Consider the following 20734-nt stretch of genomic DNA (forward strand, 5'->3'; position numbering starts at 1 on the left):
CCGAGCTGTTTGGCGCCACGCGCGCGGAAGTGCAACGTATTTTCTCGTAGCAGCTCTGCCGCCATTATTTAATTCCGCGTGTTCACTTTTTTCCCCCCCGGGGACGTAGGAAACGCTAGGGGAAGTCCTCTTCTTTTTTCCTTATCGTGCTACATACATGCGTCACTGGTGCCTCTCTTTCTCGGAAGTGTACTTTTGTTTTTTTGTAATTTTTTTTTGTTTTTTGTTAACGTTGGCGAATCTCTTATTTCCACTCCAACTCGAGCATCCTTTTTTTTCTTGGTGGTCGGAAGTTTCGACTTTCAGCGCCAAGTAGAAACAAATTCAATGGGCAACTCTTGCACACAGTAGCTTAATTTTCTTTCACCGAAAGGCGCGCGCGCGCATCTGCAATCTTGTCACCGATGGATCCATCTCATTAGGCGTGTGCGACCTGATATTCATACGCAACAAACTGAAAAATAATTCCGTCGATAACAGAGAGGGAAAAAGACAGAAAGAAAGAGAGAGAGAGAGAGACACCTGCACGCTACTTTTAATGCACCACAGCGCACGACATGCACAGGGAGGAAGCCGCGTGTGTAAATACAAGAACGACGACTAAGGGCGAGCAGTTGGCTTTCTGCTGCCGCATTTGCTGGCCAATGATTAGCATTTTTCCATCGCAACCGCCCTCGCGAGTTTCAGCACTGTGCCTTACGATCGTGGAGATTCGCCTGGAAACCTGTCGGATTTGGCGTAACAGCACCAACAACGACCTCGTCTTGCTTATCAGCACACGATCGCCGTTCCTGCTCGCGCGTCTAGCCCGCGAGGATAGAGCTCCTCGCGCTGAGAGGCAGGCGAGAGAGCGCGGCGCCGTGCGCTAGTGGAATAAGAAGGAAAAAGGTCGAATATTTACTTGCTCGTCGTTGCGCGGCGATCTATAGCTTCCATTAGCTTCGGCCGACCTGCCGTTAATTCATTCTCGATGCGCGCGGCACTGCTGCTCCTACTCCCGCGAGCCACTGGCGAACTGTCGTGAACAGTCGCCCGAGGGCATCCTTTTCTCTCTGCTCTCCCCTGCTGTAAAAATCAAACGAACGTGTAGCTGGACTTGTTCCGCGACGGCGCTCGATTCATTCACAGAAAAAATAAAGTGAAAGAAAGCGAGGAAGAACGGGAGAGAGGGAGAGAAGGAAAAAATAGCTCGATCGAGGGCCAGTTCTATAAACAATCGCGGGAACAACAATTCGTCGTTCGGGAAGCATCGTGCTCTTCCTCCTTGGCGTACATAATGCCGTGCTGGGGCGCCCCGTTATGTAGTAGTCGCGGCGGCGGGCGGGAGCTCTGCCAACTTTAATCCTCTCCGCTCGGCGACGGTCGCACTGGCGGCTGCTGGAATGCGCAATTATTTTTGCCTCTCGACTTGGCGCAGCCAACCATTGAACTTTGCTTTATTAATTCGGCTGGGAAACCCCCCCCCCCCCCGCTCTTACCTCCTACCACCACGCTCGATCGCCACCAATGCGTAGCTTCCCTCGGCGATATACGTCGGGTCATGAAATTTGAGAATGCCGCGCGCGGCGGAGCGTGAGATGTTCGGCGCGGGGATGCGAGTTAACCCAGAAATCATTGCGACACTTGCAAACCAGGTCGACCATCAGCGAACACCTACGTCTCGGATTATTCGTGTCAAACTCGAAAAACAGCCGGTCGAATCTCGCGTTTGGCATAATGTTTCAATCCAATCGAGGTACCGAGAGCCAGGAGACAAAAAGCAGGCGATCGACCACACGCGTACGCACACAGGTGCGAGCGAGTGCGTCGTCGGACAAGTGTCATCGGTCGCTTATCGGTCAGCTCGAATGGCCACGAAGACTGAGAGAAGTGAGCGAGAGAGAGAGAGAGCAACTCCGCTCGCCGTCGCCGTCTCGAATGTCGCACGGTTATACTGCTCTCCGGTGTCCGTCTTATTGCACGCTGCACGGATGTGTGGACGGATCGCCGTTCCGTTGCCGTCTCCCTCCTGCGATGGCGACCCGTAGTTCTATGTGCACTAGACATCGCGCAAGGTGGCCTGCCGCCTCGGCAGTGTTACCGCAAGATCGTCCGGCGAAAAGTCAAAGTTCGTCGGACGGTAGGAAAAACAAACTCGCGACGGCGAAGCGACACGTCAGTACCAGCGTTGAACTCTTTCGATTTTTATCTTGCTCCCTTTTCCTCGACGATCGATCAATGGACAATGCTCCGATGGCCCGATCACAATTACTCGCGAATTGCGTCGAGAGTCGAAAGAAGAAAGCGAGGGAAAGCCGCGACAAAAGCTTCGTGGTGGGCAATAACCTTCCTCCTCTTTAGCAGTCATAATAAGCATGAAACTCCTCGTCTTGAGACTCTACGCGCGAGAGCACGACGGTGTCACTGATAATACTCTCCCGGCGCGCCACAGATAAAAGGGCCCTCTCTCTCTCTCTCTCTCTCTCTCTCTCTCTCTCTCTCTCTCTCTCTCGCTTACTCGCTCGCAATACGATAGGGCTAATTGCGGTATCGTTGACGCCATACCTCCCCTCTTTACCAACAACAATAATCAGCGAGGCCTTGCCCTGCTGTTTTCATTGTCACGGTTGTATCGGCTTTATTGCACGTTATATTCACTTGAGCGTTGAATATTTTTTGCAGAGTCGATGATACGTGCGCGAATCCAGTTGGATTTACGTTCGGTCGCGAGAGCGAGCGCAAGCTTGTGACGGGCGAAAAAAGAGCAAAGCCGCGTGCGCAGTGGTGACAGCGCGATCAAACATTCAAGCTCCGCGCAAACAATCGTAAACAACGTAGATACGTGCGCGTTAAGCGACAATTGGCGTGACGCAAGGTTGGCGGTATCAATCGGGGCGGCTCGTCACACAGCACCATTTTACAAACGCGATCGTGCACACGCCCACAGAACACGTGTCTGCTGCGGCCAACTGCTCGTTTTTTCCCTTGGCTCTTCGTTGCTCGTAGTGGCCTTGCGTCCCTTCGAATTTTTATCGCGAAATTCGCCTTCGCGCAAGCCGAATCGTCCGCGAAAAGTGCAACAGCGCGGCTTGTCAATTTGTCCCATTATCGTACGATTCCTGGCTTACGCTCTGACGTCACGGTAACGTCGGCGGAACACGCGATTTTGCCGCAATTGATCGCTCAAAAGCGTCGACTTTTGCAGTATGGAATATTGTGTTTGCGCTGAGACGACAGAATGTCGCGACCAGTCTTTGTAATCTTTTTGGTCTGTTTGTTTTTTTTTGTATGAAAAATGTGAATTTGTTATATAAACTAATCTTTTTCCTTTTCTTTCTGATTGCAGTCGCCGAGTGGTCAATTTTGAAGATCGTTCGACAATTCACGAGGCATGTAATAATCTTCTAACTATTTCCTACGCATTAAAAATAAAAAGTAGATTCGATAGCAAGTGAGCGAGTGAGTCACTTGTTTACCAAGTTGGCACGTCGAATAATAATTCACGTATCGATGACGTTACTGTAGATTCCTTTTATGTTAGTCCTGTTACCGTCCAAAATGATTGATATCTGTGTACTTTTGGATAGCGTAATAGGAAATTTTAAAGAGAAAACATTAAAAGCAAATTATTTTGTAGTTTACAGATACTGTCTGTATTGAGCTTGAACTTAGCTCTTACCGCATTAATGAAAATCAGTTCTAATGAAGTTAAAAATTTCCAGTTTAACAGCTTGATACCTTACTGTTATGCTTTATCTAGAAACCCGAGAAATCGCTGCACATTTCTGATGGAAGACAAAATTTCACTTTATCTGCGCAAGTACAACTTGAATATTTTCAGCTTGCAACGAGTGCTACAACCTAATTCTCAAAATTTGACTTGATACATGTATGCTTTAGAATTTACATTTCAAAAATTTGGAATTTCGTCTGAAACAATTCAGCGCCCAAAACTTTAAATAATGTTCGGATCAAAGCATACAGTTCGGAATACAAAATTCTATATTAGATTCTCCTAACACGTTTAGTAAAGTCAGTGCTCCCGAGGAAAAAAATGAAGATGAGTCGTCCGTTTTAAAAAAGAAAACACGCAGGAAGGGCACACGTACATCTAGACAGTAACGTCGGAAAAGAAGGAGGCAGAGCGCGTTTTCGGCAACTGCGCACATGTTGTTTTGCGCGTGTGGTCCCCTTCTCTCTCTCTCTCTCTCTCTCTCTCTCTCTCTCTCTCTCTCTCTCTCTCTCTCTCTCTCTCTCTCTCTCTCTCTCTCTCCTCCTGCTTTCAAGGCAAAAGGTGCGTCGACCCCACTCAGCCGAATCATAGCCAAAGAGATCTGTCGTCCCATTGTTTTCCGTGTAATCTGCACGCGAGAAGCTACTCGGCAGAGCGCTGAGACGACTGGAATTGGCTGAAATTTATGAAATGGGAAAATTTGTGGCGCGTGCCTTTTGCGCAACCTTTTTAATGCTCGCGATGAAAAGCCGATTCTTATCGCAGTGACGCTCTCTTTCTCTCTCTCTTTACGCGTGTGATTTAGCTAATTAGACGTGGCTTTTTCCAAGCTATGAATGTGCGTTTAACTGGTTTTTTTTTCTTTTCGATTGGGCATTCGATATCAATACTAATTACTGCGTGAATTTTACAGCTATACGGGAGTTTGGTGCTAATTGGCTGGATCATGGCTTTTTAATTTTAGAGCGATCGTGTGAGTTTCCAAATGTAAAGTGATTCTGCGAACGACACGGGGGGCGATGACCGCATTTCGAAATACGTAATTATTCCTTACTCATATTTGTTTTGAATTTAAATCTGACTTCAATTCATTTTTTTGCTCTTTTTGCTTTGGCAAGGAAAATTCAAATGCTCAGTAATTATCGCGACTGTGATATGCGCAGTATTTTAATAACTATACATTTTTATAGTTTTGTTTGCCTGCAGTAGTTGAGAAAATAGCAATAACTCGTGAGCATAAATTTGTGTAGAATATTTTTATTACCAAGCGCCGCGATGCTCAAGGAAAATTCTGATTTACCGAGGAAAAATCGTGATTGGCAAAGTGCTTGCATTGTCATCGATAAGAGCGATGTCAGGGTCTTGAACTCAATTTCTCTAAGAGTTATTTAGTTTTGATGTAGGTTTTTAAAAACATTCTTGTTATTTGATTCTTCGACAAAGTTACAGCCTCAGAATTTTGATGAGGCTTGGACTTGATTTGTACCTAAACTTTAACTGAGTTTATCATCTAAATCACGAGACAATATAAGCCGATAGTCACTATTGATCGGATTCGAAAACCAAAGCTCGATTTTCAATAATTGACGTTTCTCAAAACCTCAGTGAAGTTGCTGATCAATAACGGCTTTCGTAACTAGTAACAGGACCTCAAATTTCGATCATCTAGAATCTTGAAACTCATCAGAATCTACCTCGTCATTGTTCTCATTGAAATAATATTATTGTCGTTAAGATGTTAATAAATAATAAATAATAAATTGTTTTTATCTTCGAAGCAACTCATAAAAAGTGCGAGTACGAGTGATCCGTTGCAATGACAAAAAGTAAAGTAGCCAAAATCTGTGGCAGAACACCAATCCAACTTTGGAATGACCTCGTTCACTCAAGCCGTTCTGGACGCGTACGCCGAGAGGACCAATCCCGAAACAAACTCGTAAGCGAAGCGCGCGCGCAGCCGTCCGCTGCGAAAAACAGGCAGTCGCGCGGGCAACAAATCGTAAATCGAGAGGCGGCACGGACAGCCGCGCACGGCGAGCGCGGGTATCTTAGGCTTGCGAGCGGCGCGCGCGAGCGGAGTAAAAACAGATTCCCCGAAGAAATTCCTCGATGGCGACGCCGCGCGCGGTCGAGCAAGGATCAGACGGCGCGAATGCAAACCGCAAGCGCGCGCGATCGAAGGTAGGGGAAAAGCGCGTGCTCCGTGCCATTGGCCGAGCAGCGCGCTCGCCGCGAAAGGACGCCGCGCGCCATCGCCGCGGGGTAGAGCGGCGGCGGCGGCGGCCGGGCCGGAGGGGGCCTACGAGCAGCGCCGCCACTACGCTATCGACCGTCCACTCCCATTCAGAAAGGACGCTCTCGCATGCACACCTCCGCCGTCGTCGCCGTCGCTTTATTTTCCATTTTTGCCCCCCTTTATTCACTTACCCTCGTGCTGGCTGCCTCTCCCGCTCTCTTTTTCACGTGTATTAACGCAATTAGCGAGGCTTTCTTTATTATTTTTTTCCTCTCGCGCTCCTGCTCTCTCTCTCTCTCTCTCTCTCTCTCTCGCTCTCGCTCTCGCTCTCTCTCTCTCTCTCCCTCTGCTCCGCGCTCTCGAGGGAGCGAAGAGATGTATACGCGGGCGCGCGCGCGTCGTGTCTCTCTGTTTTGACGGCGGGTTGTTGAACCCCGACGCAACGCGCGCATCCGCGCTTGTACCCCCGCCGCGGCTCGAGAACCGCCCCGCGAATTTCGCCCGATCGTTACGCGCGCAGGCGCGTTGCTCCGCGACGCCGAAATCCAACGAGAGAAGAGACGCCGAAGCGCTTTTGCGCCGCCACTCTCTCGCTCTCCGCGTCGGCCGACGCGTAGTTTCTGTGATTTTCCCTCTCGCGCGAGTTATGGATTTTTTTGATTTTTTTTTTCAATCTCTTTCGGGGGTCATCGCGCATTCCGCGAAGGACGTTTAAACGTGAAAAATGGCAAGAACTTCAACGCCTGCGAACAGATAAAAATGATTGATGCGAGTATCAAAAACTTGTTTTGCTTAGTCGTCCTTTTCGAGCGGTATAAATTTCGAAGCGAGCGTGATTAATGGGGATTCGGCGAGCTTTTTGAACGACTGACAAATTAGAGAGCAACGGCTTTTCCGCGGTCTGACCGATCTCGCCTTTTACCACTCGACGCTGAACATGGCAGGCCTCCGTCCGCCAGTTATTTATAAAAATCACGAATTTCGGCCGATTCACGAATATCGTTCTAGAAATAAACGTCAACGTTATTGACTTCTGACATTACGTGACGAGTAGACCGTTTCCTGTTATTGACGGGCGCAATTATTATTAACCGTACAATGGAAAATTGGTGAAACGACGTTACATGAGCGGCGTGGACCTAAATTTACGCGAAGCACCCTCGGCGAGCATTTTTGTGGAAGCAGCGACGGTCAAAAAGAATCCCGACAGTTGCGCAACAGAGTTTTCCATCTCGCCATTGACACAACGCGGATCGAGAAAATCAGTGACGAATAGCCGAGGCGGAATCTCCGGGCAAAAACAACTCTCGCGTGGCGGTGGAGGAGCAGCGACCTCTCGACGAGGTTTAGGTTCACACGTGGGGTGCTGCTGTGGCGCGCGCGCGCTCGTGCGCAGTTAACGCGCGGAAACTGCGTCGTTTCGTTCGCTGCGTGGAGCCCGAGAGACACTGTTATTCCACCGTCAACGGCGTATGTATACGTTAATTAATTATTTGCGGTCGAATTTTACAAACGGCACGGCAAGGTGCGACGCGGACGCGCGCCTGTAATTTTGCCTTTCATTGCTAGCGACAAGTAAGTGGAGTGAGCGTCACGTAGCCGTTCAACTTTCATTATTTTTTCTTCTGTTCTTTGAATACTTTGTTGAATGACTAACCGTCATATTAACCAAATGCCATTTATGTTTTGGAAAGATTCATTTCGCCGACAAACTTCACTTTGTACATAAACGGTTGCAAAAATCGTTGTGAAATCTTACGACGAGCTCCTTTCCATTTTATAGCTGCATGGGCGTATTGTAATCCTATCAAAAAATATCGGCTGCGCTAATCGAATTGACCTATCGATTTCTATTTTAAAATGTAGTTGGGCACAATAATTCCATTACGAGTCTGTTCTAAATCTCTTTTCCCCAATGTTCGCGTTTACGTAACCCGATAAAAGTTTATTACGATTGTTATTGCAAGCGTAAATTAATGGTAAAAAATGCGTGACATCAGGCGATTTCGAAAAAATGGTTTTTCTTATGCACATGCAGAGCGTATAGGAGCGTATTGACGGTAGTTGAACGAGCTCGCGAAGAACAAATACGTATTATTCGGCGAAAGAGAGTGAGGCGAGCGGGAGTAGTGTGAGTAAGCGTTTATCTAGTCGAGAGGGGCTGCAAAGCCAATTCGTTTCGAGTGTTGCGTCATTTTCCGCAATAGCTCAACAACGTCACCACTGAGGCTTTATTTTTCTCTTCGCTCTCTCTTTTTCTCCCCCCCCCCCCCTCTCTCTCTCTCTTGTCGATGTGATTGAAGGTATAATTAGCACAAGAGCTTTTTCGCTTGCGGAAATTGAATTTTGCGCGACGCACTCTCTTCTCTCTCTCTCTCTCTTTCTGTTCATACGATTTACAATATATTAGTTTGCGGGTTTCTCGGCGAAATGAAAAGTGATGATTCGATTTTCACGTGTGAATGTTAGGGTCGTGTAGGACGATGACTAATTTAATTTGACGTAGGAAGGTACTAATATCTGAAAGAATGGCTAGTTACAATGTGGAACGCCAAAATTGTTCTCATGAACTTTTTTTTAGACAATGATTTGAAGGATGCGTTGCTTTTATCCGCTGCGGACGACGAAAACAAAATGGCACGATTCCTGAACGAGTCGAAAGTGCTTCGATTGAATTCAGCAACACATCAAATATTCCGCGTGTTAACTGTCAATTTGCTTCATCTCTCCATGCTCGCCACTCCAACCCACAAACGCATCAATCTTTTCCGCGACACATACTTATCCACATTCGTTGCCTAAAAATGTAATACATTTTAGGCACGCCGAAAAATGTACTTTACAAAACCAAAAAAGCGAGTAAAGAGAAAGAAAACGTTAACGAATGAGTCAATAATTCTCCGCTGAAATCAGCATTTCGAGCACGCGCTCCTACGAAACACAAAGCGTTGCGCGAAGGAGAAAAAAAAAATAAAGTCATTTTTCAGGTTGCGCGCATTCGCGGGAACAACGGTTAGTAATTTCTGTTTATTATTATTTTTTGTTGCCTCCCTCGCGCTCATATCGCACCTGTTAATCAGCTTGGAACGTTTTCACTCGCGCGCTCCGGCAATTAAACCCAATTACGCATAAGCATAAGCGGCGCCAATTAATCGCAAGTGGAGAACCAAGCAACGCTCGCGCGCGGAGCAATTAGCAGTCATTCAATTAACAATATACGCACGGAGTCGAGAGGAGCGCTCCGAAAATGCGCGACAATGAATCTGCAAAAGTTCTTATCGCCTGTTGCGCTGCCGCCTTAATCCTCGACGTGACGCCGATTAATCCAGTGCAAACGCTATGCAAATTCCGCGGAGGAGGTCGCCAACTTTGCAATCGCTAATTTTTTATTTATGTCCGTGCGTATTAACATTGTTTCCGCGAGCGCGCGCCGCGTGACTTTTCAAAATAAGCCGTCGATTCTTCGTTCCGGGAGTTAGCGATTGCGAGTTTGATTGCATTACACGGATTCGTTAGCAGCTGTCGTAATGCGTGCAAGATTAATCGAACGACGTGCGCGTGATTAACAATGCACCACAGTTAAATTGAATACCGTCAAATTGAAAAGTCGTTCATCGCGCAAAACACCGGTCGGGCAGAAAACAAATCCGATACGCCTAAAATACCATTCAATGGCAAAAGAGCATTAAGCAGCGCCGAAGCGCGAGAGAGATATAAAAACGAACGTGGCGTCGTATCTATATGGGTACATGGTAAGAGAGAGAAAAGGCGAAGGGCGCTCGCAAGTGTGTGTATCTTGGGCGTCGACCTGCGCGCGCAGACGCGTCTCTCTCTCTCCCTCTCTCTCTCTCTCTCTCTCTCTTTCTCTCTCTCTCTCTTCGAAAAACACACGGCGAAGAATTTCAAGCCTCCGAGGTTAAAAACACACGATAGTAGTAGTAGTAATACTAATAGAAGTAGTAGTACTAGTAGTAGTAGTAGTAGTAGTAGTAGTAGTAGTAGTCGACACTGAATGAAGCTATCCCCACCAAAATCCTCCCCCCTCTCTCTCTCTTCACTTCGCTCCAATTTTTTTTTTCGTCCACTGATTGGAATTATTATACACTAATCGATCGAGACTGTGCGCTTCAAGGACCAGCCATTGTTGTTGTCGCTTCTTTTTGCTTTTTTAGGAGGAGAGCAGCCACGTCACAAATATATTGTTTGCGTTGCGTGGCTTAACAGAGATTCATTCCAGACTTGCTTTGCTTTTTCGCGCGCCGCGTTGCTCTTATGCTTTAACGTCGTAGTTTGTGCTCGATCGATTTCCTTTTTGCTGCCTTTGTTATGGTTTTTTTTTGTGTCTGCTGTTTGTTTTTCATCAAATGATACTGTTTGTTTGTTTTTTAACTGGTTGAAAATTGTTCTTTTTCACGCGGTAATATTTTCATTTTCAATTCCAATTAAGTACTGCATCTTATGTTTTGCAAAGAACAAAAATAAACAACACTATTTAAACGGTATTTATCAAATCATGACGGTCATAGTCGCTAGAGGAAAAGACAGAAAACAATTTTCTAAAAAGTTTGTTTACCTGTGCCCCCCGCCCCTCTTTTCATCTGGTTTGAAGTGAAACACTACAATTCATGTACTACGAGAGAGGCAAAGCAATGACGTCGAGCCAAGCCATTTCCTGTCGGCGACGCTTTCCTGTTTGCCGCGACGATGACGCTGCCGATTCTTTGACACCGGAACCGTTTGTTATTTCTTACTCTATTCTATTCTTTACACACAAACTCACACACACACACTTACACACTAGACTCAAGATGAAACAGAAAAAAGTCGACTGTCAATGTTTTTACAGGTGTGTTAAAAAACCATTTATGTGGGTTATATTTTTTTCCCCAATAATAAATAACTGTAAACTTGTTTTTCATAATGTATTCCGAAGTTTAAATCACTCATAAAAAAAGGAAAAAAAATGGACCAATTTAAATGATGAGATTTTTTTGTTGAGACCGTAATAAAATATTTGTAAAAGCTACATGCGCTCCATCGATTGAATGCTTTCTTGATCAATTTTAGGGATTTACCATCCCTGAATGTAAACTTCCAAAAACTGAATCATATCTTTTTCCTTTTCCTATATTTCTTTTTTATTTCTTTCAGTTATTTAAGAGCCTGTTAATTATCAGGTTTTAAGAAAATAAACAATATTTTATTCCAGCAGTAATAATAAATTACATGCTGCAATATGGCTTTCGAATTTTTACCCTCGTAATTCATCGGCGCGACCGTCGGTTCATACAAAGTGATTATTGCTTTTTACAAAGAATTGCGATATTCTCCAAGTTAATGGATTTTTTCAAATGAATGTTTTCGGTTATAATTTTTCGCATTAAAAAAACATTTCAATCCTTGAGTTCGTCCAACAGACGTATATTATACTGCGATATAAAAAATGCATGTAACACGCTGTTCGATCATCATGATATTGCAGTCTAAGGGTTGAACGATCGCCTTAAAGGCAACATTGTATACAATGAAAAAGTCAACGACAGGCATAGCGCATTTCGGAAGAAGGGAAAAAATTAATCAACAATACTTTCTCTCTCCGACGAATCATTTCCCCCCGGACTCTCCCGGGTAGAAAAAATATGAGAAGCGCACGCGCCGATGTTGATTTAACGAAATTTGGTTTGCTTGGCCGCGGGGACGTCATAATAAAGTGGTAGAAAAGGAAATGTCAAAGAGCGAGAGAAAAAAAAAATTTCTTTGCCTCTTCTTCGAGCAGCTGTTGTTGGTTTGGGCTTGATGGAACAAGTCGTCTCCTTTAGATTAGATGACTTTGTTTTTTTTTTATTTATTTTTTGTTGAGAATGTTAACCTCGGGTCTTTTGGTATGAAAATTTGATTGACTATGATCGATTGCATGCCACGCTAAAAGTAGTTTTGTTGTATTTTAACGTATCAAAGGTTAGTACTATAACACTCCCTATATTTATAAAGTAATATATAGGTCAGAGTACTTTTATCGTGAAGTTACAATTTGAAATTGCGTCATCTAAATAAAATTTCTTTTATCTTGCTTCTTACGGAATTGGCAAAGACAATCATCAGCTTCGTCATTATGTGAGAACAAAAGACGCATAGAAACGTGTCTCAATGTCATGCCGACAATAATTAATGCTACTCGCAGCTGTATCTGCATAAAGCTCTATAAAGACTTACATAAATTGGTCACGATAAAAATCAAGGAATATAGCAAAACGTAGGTCGTCGCCAGTCATCGATAACGATCCCGACAAACAAGCCCCCGAGATATAGAAAGAGAAATGCGATTAATGAACACGGTGGGTAGTCGACGAGAGAAGTCAAGGCCAAATACATACTTGGTGTCTAAATAAAAAAAAATTCTCTTTCGCGTGAGTATTAATAAAGATTCATTAGGAATTAGTCCTTCAAAGAAAAACTAATACGAGTTATAGTTCAGCAATCAATGACTGTGTGTGACTTCAAACGCCAAGTCTATTCGTCAACCTAATGGATGACCCCTTCTCTTCACCAAGCAAAATTGAGAGAGAGAGAGAGAGAGAGAGAGAGAGAGAGAGAGAGAGAGAGAGAGCGGAATTAAGGAAGACGAGAAATTCCATTTTGTGCTTTACTCCCTCTCACTCTCTTTCTCATTTTTTATATATTAGGAATCGCTTTTTTTTAACAAAATGGCGTATTTACGTAGTTCAAGGATTCAACTCAAATTGGTTTTAACAATTTTGTTAAGAAATATGGTTATTTTATTGCGACGGTTTGACAACAAATGCTCACTTTTTCGCAAGTGAAACTCGCAAAACAAGCTCTTGAATAATTTTATAGTATTTCTACGATATAAGAGTAACGCAGCGCATAAATAACATGTTAATGTCGGTTGTGTCTTCAGACAAGATTTTTCTCTCTTCTTCTTGCACGACAGTATTAATGTAGGTTATTTTGCCTGTAACTTTGCGACTTTTGCGCGCAAGACATGTAATTTCCCAGAAAATAAGTTTAATTTATTTTTTATTTGATGTATAGGGGATGGGTGATATTATGGAAGAATTTTTCAGAACATTTTATCGTAATAATGTTATACTTGGAGGCGTTGGGTTTCGAAAGTGCCAATAATGTGATTTCCAAAAACCGGATTATGCACAAAATTCGAAATGGCTTATAATTCACGTAATAAGACTGGAAAGAATCATGTTAACGTTCGTCGAATCTTATACGCTGAAGTCTTCGAAGTTGTTTTTTTTTAACTGAAAAACTTCAAACTTTAAAATTACCTTGATAGAGTTTATGTTTTTATTTGCGTATTTAATTAAAAAAAAAAGTGTTTTCCTCACGTAGGAGTTTGTTAATTATTTAAAGAGTAGTATGTAGTTTGCGTTTGTAGGAATAACGTGAAAAATAATATTGAATATTTATAACTTATCGCCTCCAATATTATCAACAACAAATTTGATCCAGTTCCAATTATCTTTCTTATAAATGAAAAAAGGAACGCAATTTTAAGATGTATATCATCCCTAAGACAAAAACCAAGCCTTCTAAGGAAAAAAAAACAGCACTCGCCCCTAATTCACCACCCAAGAAGATACTTTCACGCCTCATTTCAAAATCATTCTTCCTCTAACTTTCTCGCCATCCCTCTCTCAAAAAAAGTAAAATCACGCTTCCAAAATTAGACTACACGTACATTCTGTAAAGGGAAAATTGATTCCTCGTGTGCGCGTGGCTGAACGATTAAGGGCTCTCTTCTATACACTTTCCAGGAGGCGCGCATCGATCATCCTTTGAAGAGAGAGAGAGAGAGAGAGAGAGAGAGAGAGAGAGAGAGAGAGAGAGAGAGAGAGAGAGAGAGAGAGAGAGATAGGCGCAGCTGGCGTCAACTGTCATTAACTTACCAAAGAGACCTCTCTTGCTGGTGTCTTTCGTTTCTGTTTCTTTTTCGTGATGGATTATAGAAGAGAGTTATGGTATGCACGATGCATACTTACGCAGAGAGGGACAAGAGTTTATTGAACTTGAAGACGTGTGTAGGTCTCTGGGAGCGGGAAGGAAGACAGTTTTTTGGGCGCATGGGGGAAATTGCCTATGAATTGTCATATGCAAATTGATTGTTCGCGCGCGGAATAAGCTTTTTAGATGTTGATTCTCGAAAAATACGGTTGACACGAGCCAAAGTAAGCCGAGATTTCCAACAATCACAACAACCATTCTCACTCGATGCTTATCTGAAAACGCACATCGCCAAGTGTAGATAGGACTGCAAGCTTTTCTACGATCAGCTGATATGTACTTTAGCAACAACGTGCGTCCATTAGTAAAAGCGGCGAGGTTTGGCTTTCAAAAGGGCCTTTCATCCTTTATCGTCCACTTGCTCGCGAACCTTTGATTAAATTACCGAACGTGCGCAAGTGCTCCTCGCCGTGCTTTCTGATAAAACGCTATGTACCTAGACTTTGCAATTTTTCTCCTTTTACGAATTTCGCCGCAAATTTCAGTTTGTATTACAGCAGAAAAATACTTATTCTACCGTTATTTCTCTCCGCGAATCGCTATACTTATCAGGCAATATCAATGATTACCTTTCGCAAGGGAATTGAAAGAAAAACCAGCTAGAATCGAAGCTGACGAAAGACAAATATTATCTGGCACGTCTACACATACATGCACGAGCACGATCACGACCAAACAATAATGCTCTCTCGGCGGCAAGTGGAACACGCAATTGTCTGTCAATTAGCCCGGGCGCTGCTACCCAGACTCGTCATATTCCCTCGACGTGTATATATGCATCTGCTTTAAGCTCAAGGTCTCTTTCCCAAGCCATCGCGGCACAGAAAAGCAGGCGACGGCGCGGCAATGGCAAATTATTCGACTCTCGACCACCCAAACAACTGTTATTGTCAATCAAAAGCTGCGCGCTCGTCTTTAACGATCGGATCACGTACGCAGCTAAAGGTTGAGGAATCGATTTGTCATACACCAGAGGTTACATTCCATCCGACTGCTACTGACAAATGATCGGAACAACGACGACTATTTTTCCCTTTCCACGATGTAATTGTGCGCGTTAAGGGATTTATAATGTGTATACGTGTGTGCAATGGATCGTGCGTGAAAAATGCTGTTTTAACGTTCTACGTGTATACGTGCGCAGTTAAGGTTCTCTCTCGACTGAATTGTTGCAATGTTACTTTTTCTTTTTTTTCTTTTCGCGATTCATTGTGTTGGTTGAATCTTCTTGACTGATTATTATTCTCAAGCTTTATCGCTTATCCGTTTGAAGCTTTCATAAATCTGCGTATTTACCAAAGATGTATCGTCATCGGCGTGCATTAATCTCTAATCCATGAAAAAACAATTATTTTCATGAGAAAGACAGTGACGTCCCATCGAAAGCCAGTCGCAAATAAATTAAAGAAGCAAGCGAAAGGGAGAAGAGCAGAGAGGAAAAAAAAAACAAGAAGCCAGGGATGGAAAATCGGTGATTTAGTGTTAATTGAGTCAGAGCAGAGGCCAAAATAACGCGATGTACTACCTCCATAAAGGATACCATTTCGATGCTTTACTGCCTTCGATGTTTCGCGACACAACGTCGTCGTCGTCGACGTTGTCGTAGAAAGATCCTTCTGTGGCGCCTCGTCGATCTCTAACTGGACGCTATACTGTCTCGATGCGAATTTTTCTGGACTTTTCCCTCGCTTCGACGTCTCGTACGTTACACAAAGTACAATCGGCGTATCCACAAGGAAACATCACGCAGCTTTCGGAAATGCCCGTGATAAGCCTTCCGCGGGTGAATCGCGCGCTTAGCCGGTGCGAATCGCGCGTTGAAAGAGGAAGGCGCTCAGTTGCGAAAAGCAATCAGAGCTGAGAATAATCGGTGACGCGACGCGCGCGGCGCACGTAAAAGTTCAGTTGTCAAATGTCCCGAACGAGCTGCTTGTCGGGTCAGAGTCTACAACGTATCGGTGATGCACGCGCGAATGCTCGAGCGAATGGTTTATCTGCTGACAAGTCTGCTGAATTAGATTTAGTGTCTTGGCTAATTGACCTTGGTGCTGAGATGTTAATGCAAAAACTGATAATGATAGACTCGCTTCTGATTGAATCACGCGAGATCGAGAGAAGCTCACCGGCAATAAATCAATTATCGCTGCTCATTGAGGAAAATCTATATTTAATCGAATCGACGGCACTTGACCCGACAGGTCGCGGTCTGCCACCGCTTCCCTGAATTGAAAATTACCGACGGCGTGATGCCTCGAGACCTCTTCTGCTCGACACGACCGCGTGTACTTTCCGTGTGCCGTCTGTTACGCTGCTGCTTAACAGAGCTGAGGCTGGTTACGACAATGATTTTACGAATGTTTTTCATCGAGTTATGCTCCAAGCCCTCAACGTTTCCGCGTGCGGAGGAAGTCCAAAGAACATTTTATATTGAAAATCTAATGCTCCGTCTAGCGCATAATGTCCCGATTCCCGGGGAAATTTATGCGTTAATTTAATTTTCCGTTCAACCAACGCGTGTAAAAGACAAACAATCCGTGCCAGAGCTAGACCGACGGTCAGGTCGAGCTATCGGGGCAGCGGGCGTGCATTTTCTACGTCAGCAGAGTAATTAAACCGAAATTATCATACGCAAATTAATCAACTACTTGGAGAAATATCCAATTGCGGCCGGCAAAATCTGAGCGTATAATGATAAAAGTATCGAAAGCCGAACAACGAGGGGACCCCATTATGAATAATTCAGCCAGAGCAGCCATTATGAATTATCGTTGATCGGGGTGCTGTCCCCACGTCGAGTCATTAATTTTCTCATAGTTCGTTTAATTTGGTTTTCTCCGTGGTCTCGCGACCTTCGAACTATGAGAAAAGAGCCAGTTGCATTTGTATGCTAAGCGCGACGCGCAACCCTTCATTTTTACCGGATGGAAGAGGAAGGGCTCTGATGCAGCGGCAGGAGTGCTCAAAGCTGGAGCTCGACCGGCAACAACGTATTTATAAAGCCTTTCTTGCAATATTCGCACAATCATCATTAGTACGCTGCAATTATCCTCGTATCTGAAGCTGCGTTTGCATCGGAGCTTATTTAAATTACATGCCGCTCAAGTTTCAAGTGAACGGCTTTTACGTGCAACTCGTGTAAAGTACAAACTTGAAAAGACGCCAGGTGTAAGTTGTCGATTATTACGTTAGCGTTGCATCTCGATTGCGTAAGTGCTGTTTGTAAACACACCTTTCCCCTTCGCACAACCTGTTTCTCAAAACGAAAGAGAGAAAAGAAAAAAAAAACTATTTTCTCTTGCGCGTTCTCGCAAAACATGTATTCGCCGGAACTTCGTGGTTTGTTTTTGTTTTCCTAAACCGCAGATAAATTGAAAGCTGCTTTAGAAAGCATCGGAAACGACGTCGCGCTTCAATCTGCAACGTTGATCTCACCAATAAAACATTGAATTATCGGTGATACTTCGCAGGGGCACTCGTTTTATCATCGAGGGAAAAGTCGTGATTATATAGCTATGCGCACTGAGAGAGTTGAGGGGGTTATACGAGTTTGGATGCGTTGGCATGCTGCCGGATCGTGTCGGCCGTAGCCGCAGCGCGGATCGTACAGCTCGCACACTCGAAAACTAACTACCCCGTATTTCGCGTACATAACACATGCGCAGTGTCGTTCGAACTACTTTGCAATCGATTGCTGTCGCTCGCCGCCTTATATCTTCCGTTCGCGCACACGAAGACAAACAATTTATTGCGCTACGACCCATTTTCGAAAAATAATTTACGGCGGCATCAATCAATAACGCGCGCGTAGGTGGCGGCGGCCCGAAGTCACAGTCCGCGGTGCATCTAGCTTGAGCTTTTAAAGTCCGCAACGGCTCACTTCGGCCGTTATAGCTAATTTTAAGCGCTCGCAACCTTGAATGCTACAATAAAACTTTATTGGCGCGAAGACTCGAGCTCGCGAAAGTATAGGTTTCTCGGGGAAATAAACGCGCAGGCACACAAACAACGCATTTATCGATCACGAAATGTACCTCTATTGCAGTTTTCATCGGGTACCGATCTGAAGATACGTGACGTGGCAGCCGTCGAAACGATAGAATAAGCTTTGCAAATACTGCGCGAACTAGGAAGAAAAAGCATAAGGAGAAAGGAGAAAAACAGTCGATTGTGAATTGTCGAAATGAAGCTTTGAACAATTATTGCAGAAGTATGATCAATCTAACGTTTCCCTCTCGGAAATCATCTAAGTGACCGTTTCTTTTTATCGTTTGGACGTTCACCTCGCGATCAGCTCGCAAGCTTGAGAAACGCGTTTATTGTAAGAAAAAAAAAACAGAAGAGGCTCTCATTTAAACGACACTTTAATGTACATGCAAATAAAGCAAGTAACGACAATGCAACGTCAATGAAAAGGCTTTTCTTCTGCGACTGGTTAGCGAAGCCTCGGTGCATTGGGATTCTCACAGTTCTAGCCTGATTTTTGCCGAGAGCACGCGTCCGATTTCGCAGTGGCGATAATCAGCTTATTAGCTCGCGGACAATTCGATCCTCTCCTCTTTGCCATGCATTGCTCTCCCGCCGCTCTTGTCACCTAACTACTACTATTACTACTACTGCTGCCACTACTATTACTACTACGATACTACTACTACTACTATTACTACTATACTACTACTACTACTATTACTACTATACTACTACTACTACTACTACTACTACTACTACTACTACTACTACTACTACTACTACTACTACTACTACTACTACTACTACTACTACTACTACTACTACTCCTTTAACGTCCGAAGATGAGTGAGTGAGAGAGGTGGCTGGTCTCTTCGGCACTGCTCCGCCAGCAATTAAAGTCCAGTCAGTCGTGAACAATAGCGCTTACCGCAAGCACAACTGTTATATGTCTGCCGACCCTCGTTGTGAGTACCACTCATGCTTCTCTTCTTTTTTCCATTCGTATTACTCAAGGGCGGGAGAATTATATACGCTAGAGAGCGCTAATATGGGCTCATTATTGTTATTATTCTTTATTTTTTTTTTATTTTTTTATTTTTTTTTCATTTTATTTTATTTTGAGACTTGGCCTTGTGCGAACAAGATTTGCTTTGAATTTCGTAGTGTGGATTTTTATGAACTTCGTGCTTGTTGTAATAACGAAGGGTGGTTTGAAGTATTGATTTCAAATAACTGTTACAAACCCAGATATTCGAAAATACATTTTAGATCATATCGGGGTTCGATAGAGGAACTCGCGTCCACTTTGGGTCGATCAGGGAACGCCGTTGTTCTGTCGATGAAGATTATGAATTCAATCGTTGAAAATATTCTATTCGTTATTTAGAAATTAATTGAAAGTCTCAACTTTATTTTGCGTTACAAACACTTTACAATGAAAACATTAATTTCATTTATCGATCATAGAACCATAAATAAATATAAATATTGAGATGTTTTTTTTCATATGGTTTCTCTCACTTTTTTGTCGTCTCCATAGAATTTCTATGGGTTTCTTCTTTTCTGTGTTATTCTCTTAGGGATCATGGGAAAATCTTGCTCCGAGTATAAAAGCTAGTGAAAGAGAGAAGAGATTGTTTGAATTTGAAAGAAGATATTATTGGAAAATGGATATTCCCACGTTGTCCTTGCTCTTGACGTCATTGATCTCACATCTTGCTTACTCGCGCGCATGCTGGTTTCTCACAATCATTTTTCAACGCCCTTTGGCCGAACTACTATTTCATCGTGACGTCAGTATATGATTCGTGCCAAAAAAAAATATAAATAACACGTATTTAATGCAGGATCGAGTTGAAACGATACCTTCATTGAATGCAAAAGCACACCGACTTCATTGCGAGAACTTCTTGATTTTTTTTTCCTTGCCTCTCCCCGGATAAATTGATAGGCCAATCATCGCCGTGGCCTACCGTGCACCGTTGTTATTTGCGAAAGAAAAAAAGTGGAAGATGAGGAAGCGGAGCCTTGAGAAAATGCGCTCGATTGGATCGTCGTGCGGCTTGTCCTCTTTAATAATTATCAGATCCCAATTCCTCGCGGCGCTGGAAGAAATTCGTCCGCTAATTCAAATGAGCGACGCGCAAGCGGAATTGATTTCTTCGGCTTCTCGCTCTCTTTCTCGTGTGTCATCGTTTTATCACGTGCCGCTCGTCGTCGCGTCAGCGCGCCTCCGCCAGTAAACAGATTTAACCTATTTATCAAGTAGATTATTTGAAAAGAAAGATATAATAATAATAATAATAATAATAATAATAATAATAGGCGAACGAGCCTCGATCAATTATTCGCCCGCGCTACGGGTTCCAATAATATCGATCGAGAGAGTTCTGCAAATTCACGGCAATTGTTGCTCGCGAGGCGCAACACGAGATAGCACACGCACGCGGTGCGCGACAGACACATACAGAAGATCGACCGGTTTGTGTATAAGGAGTGCAGCGATCGGACAAGAATGCAGTGTGTGCCGTCGTTGTCGCTCGCGTGCAAGAGACGCATAGTAAACTGGTGGCGGAATTCCTATATATACGTCGCGCAGTTAAATGCTCATCGCCTTTAACGCACACACAATAATGTTCGATCGTTTAATTTAAGGCCGAATCGTTCTACTTGTTTATTACGTGGATTCGGGTGTTTGTTAAGTTTCGTTGGTAATTGGGAGATATGCGCTCGTGTCTTTGCTCTAATCGTCGTGACGAGCGATCGATTAATCACGTGATTCA

General features: G+C 43.9%; 1 protein-coding gene across 1 annotated transcript in view; it reads left to right on the forward strand.

Annotated features, from left to right (window-relative positions):
* The first annotated feature begins 18874 nt into the window (after window positions 1-18874).
* Window positions 18875-20734, forward strand: part of LOC131662899 (insulin-like receptor) — a 37258-nt gene continuing 35398 nt past the window's right edge. The window contains exon 1 of the mRNA XM_058932878.1: window positions 18875-18916. The gene's annotated coding sequence lies outside the window, so the exon portion shown is untranslated. The remainder of the gene's footprint in view (window positions 18917-20734) is intronic.

Source organism: Phymastichus coffea, unplaced genomic scaffold (assembly GCF_024137745.1).
Source record: "Phymastichus coffea isolate CEN01 unplaced genomic scaffold, Cenicafe_Pcof_1.1 PCOF00028, whole genome shotgun sequence".
In the NCBI taxonomy this organism is placed as follows: domain Eukaryota; kingdom Metazoa; phylum Arthropoda; class Insecta; order Hymenoptera; family Eulophidae; genus Phymastichus; species Phymastichus coffea.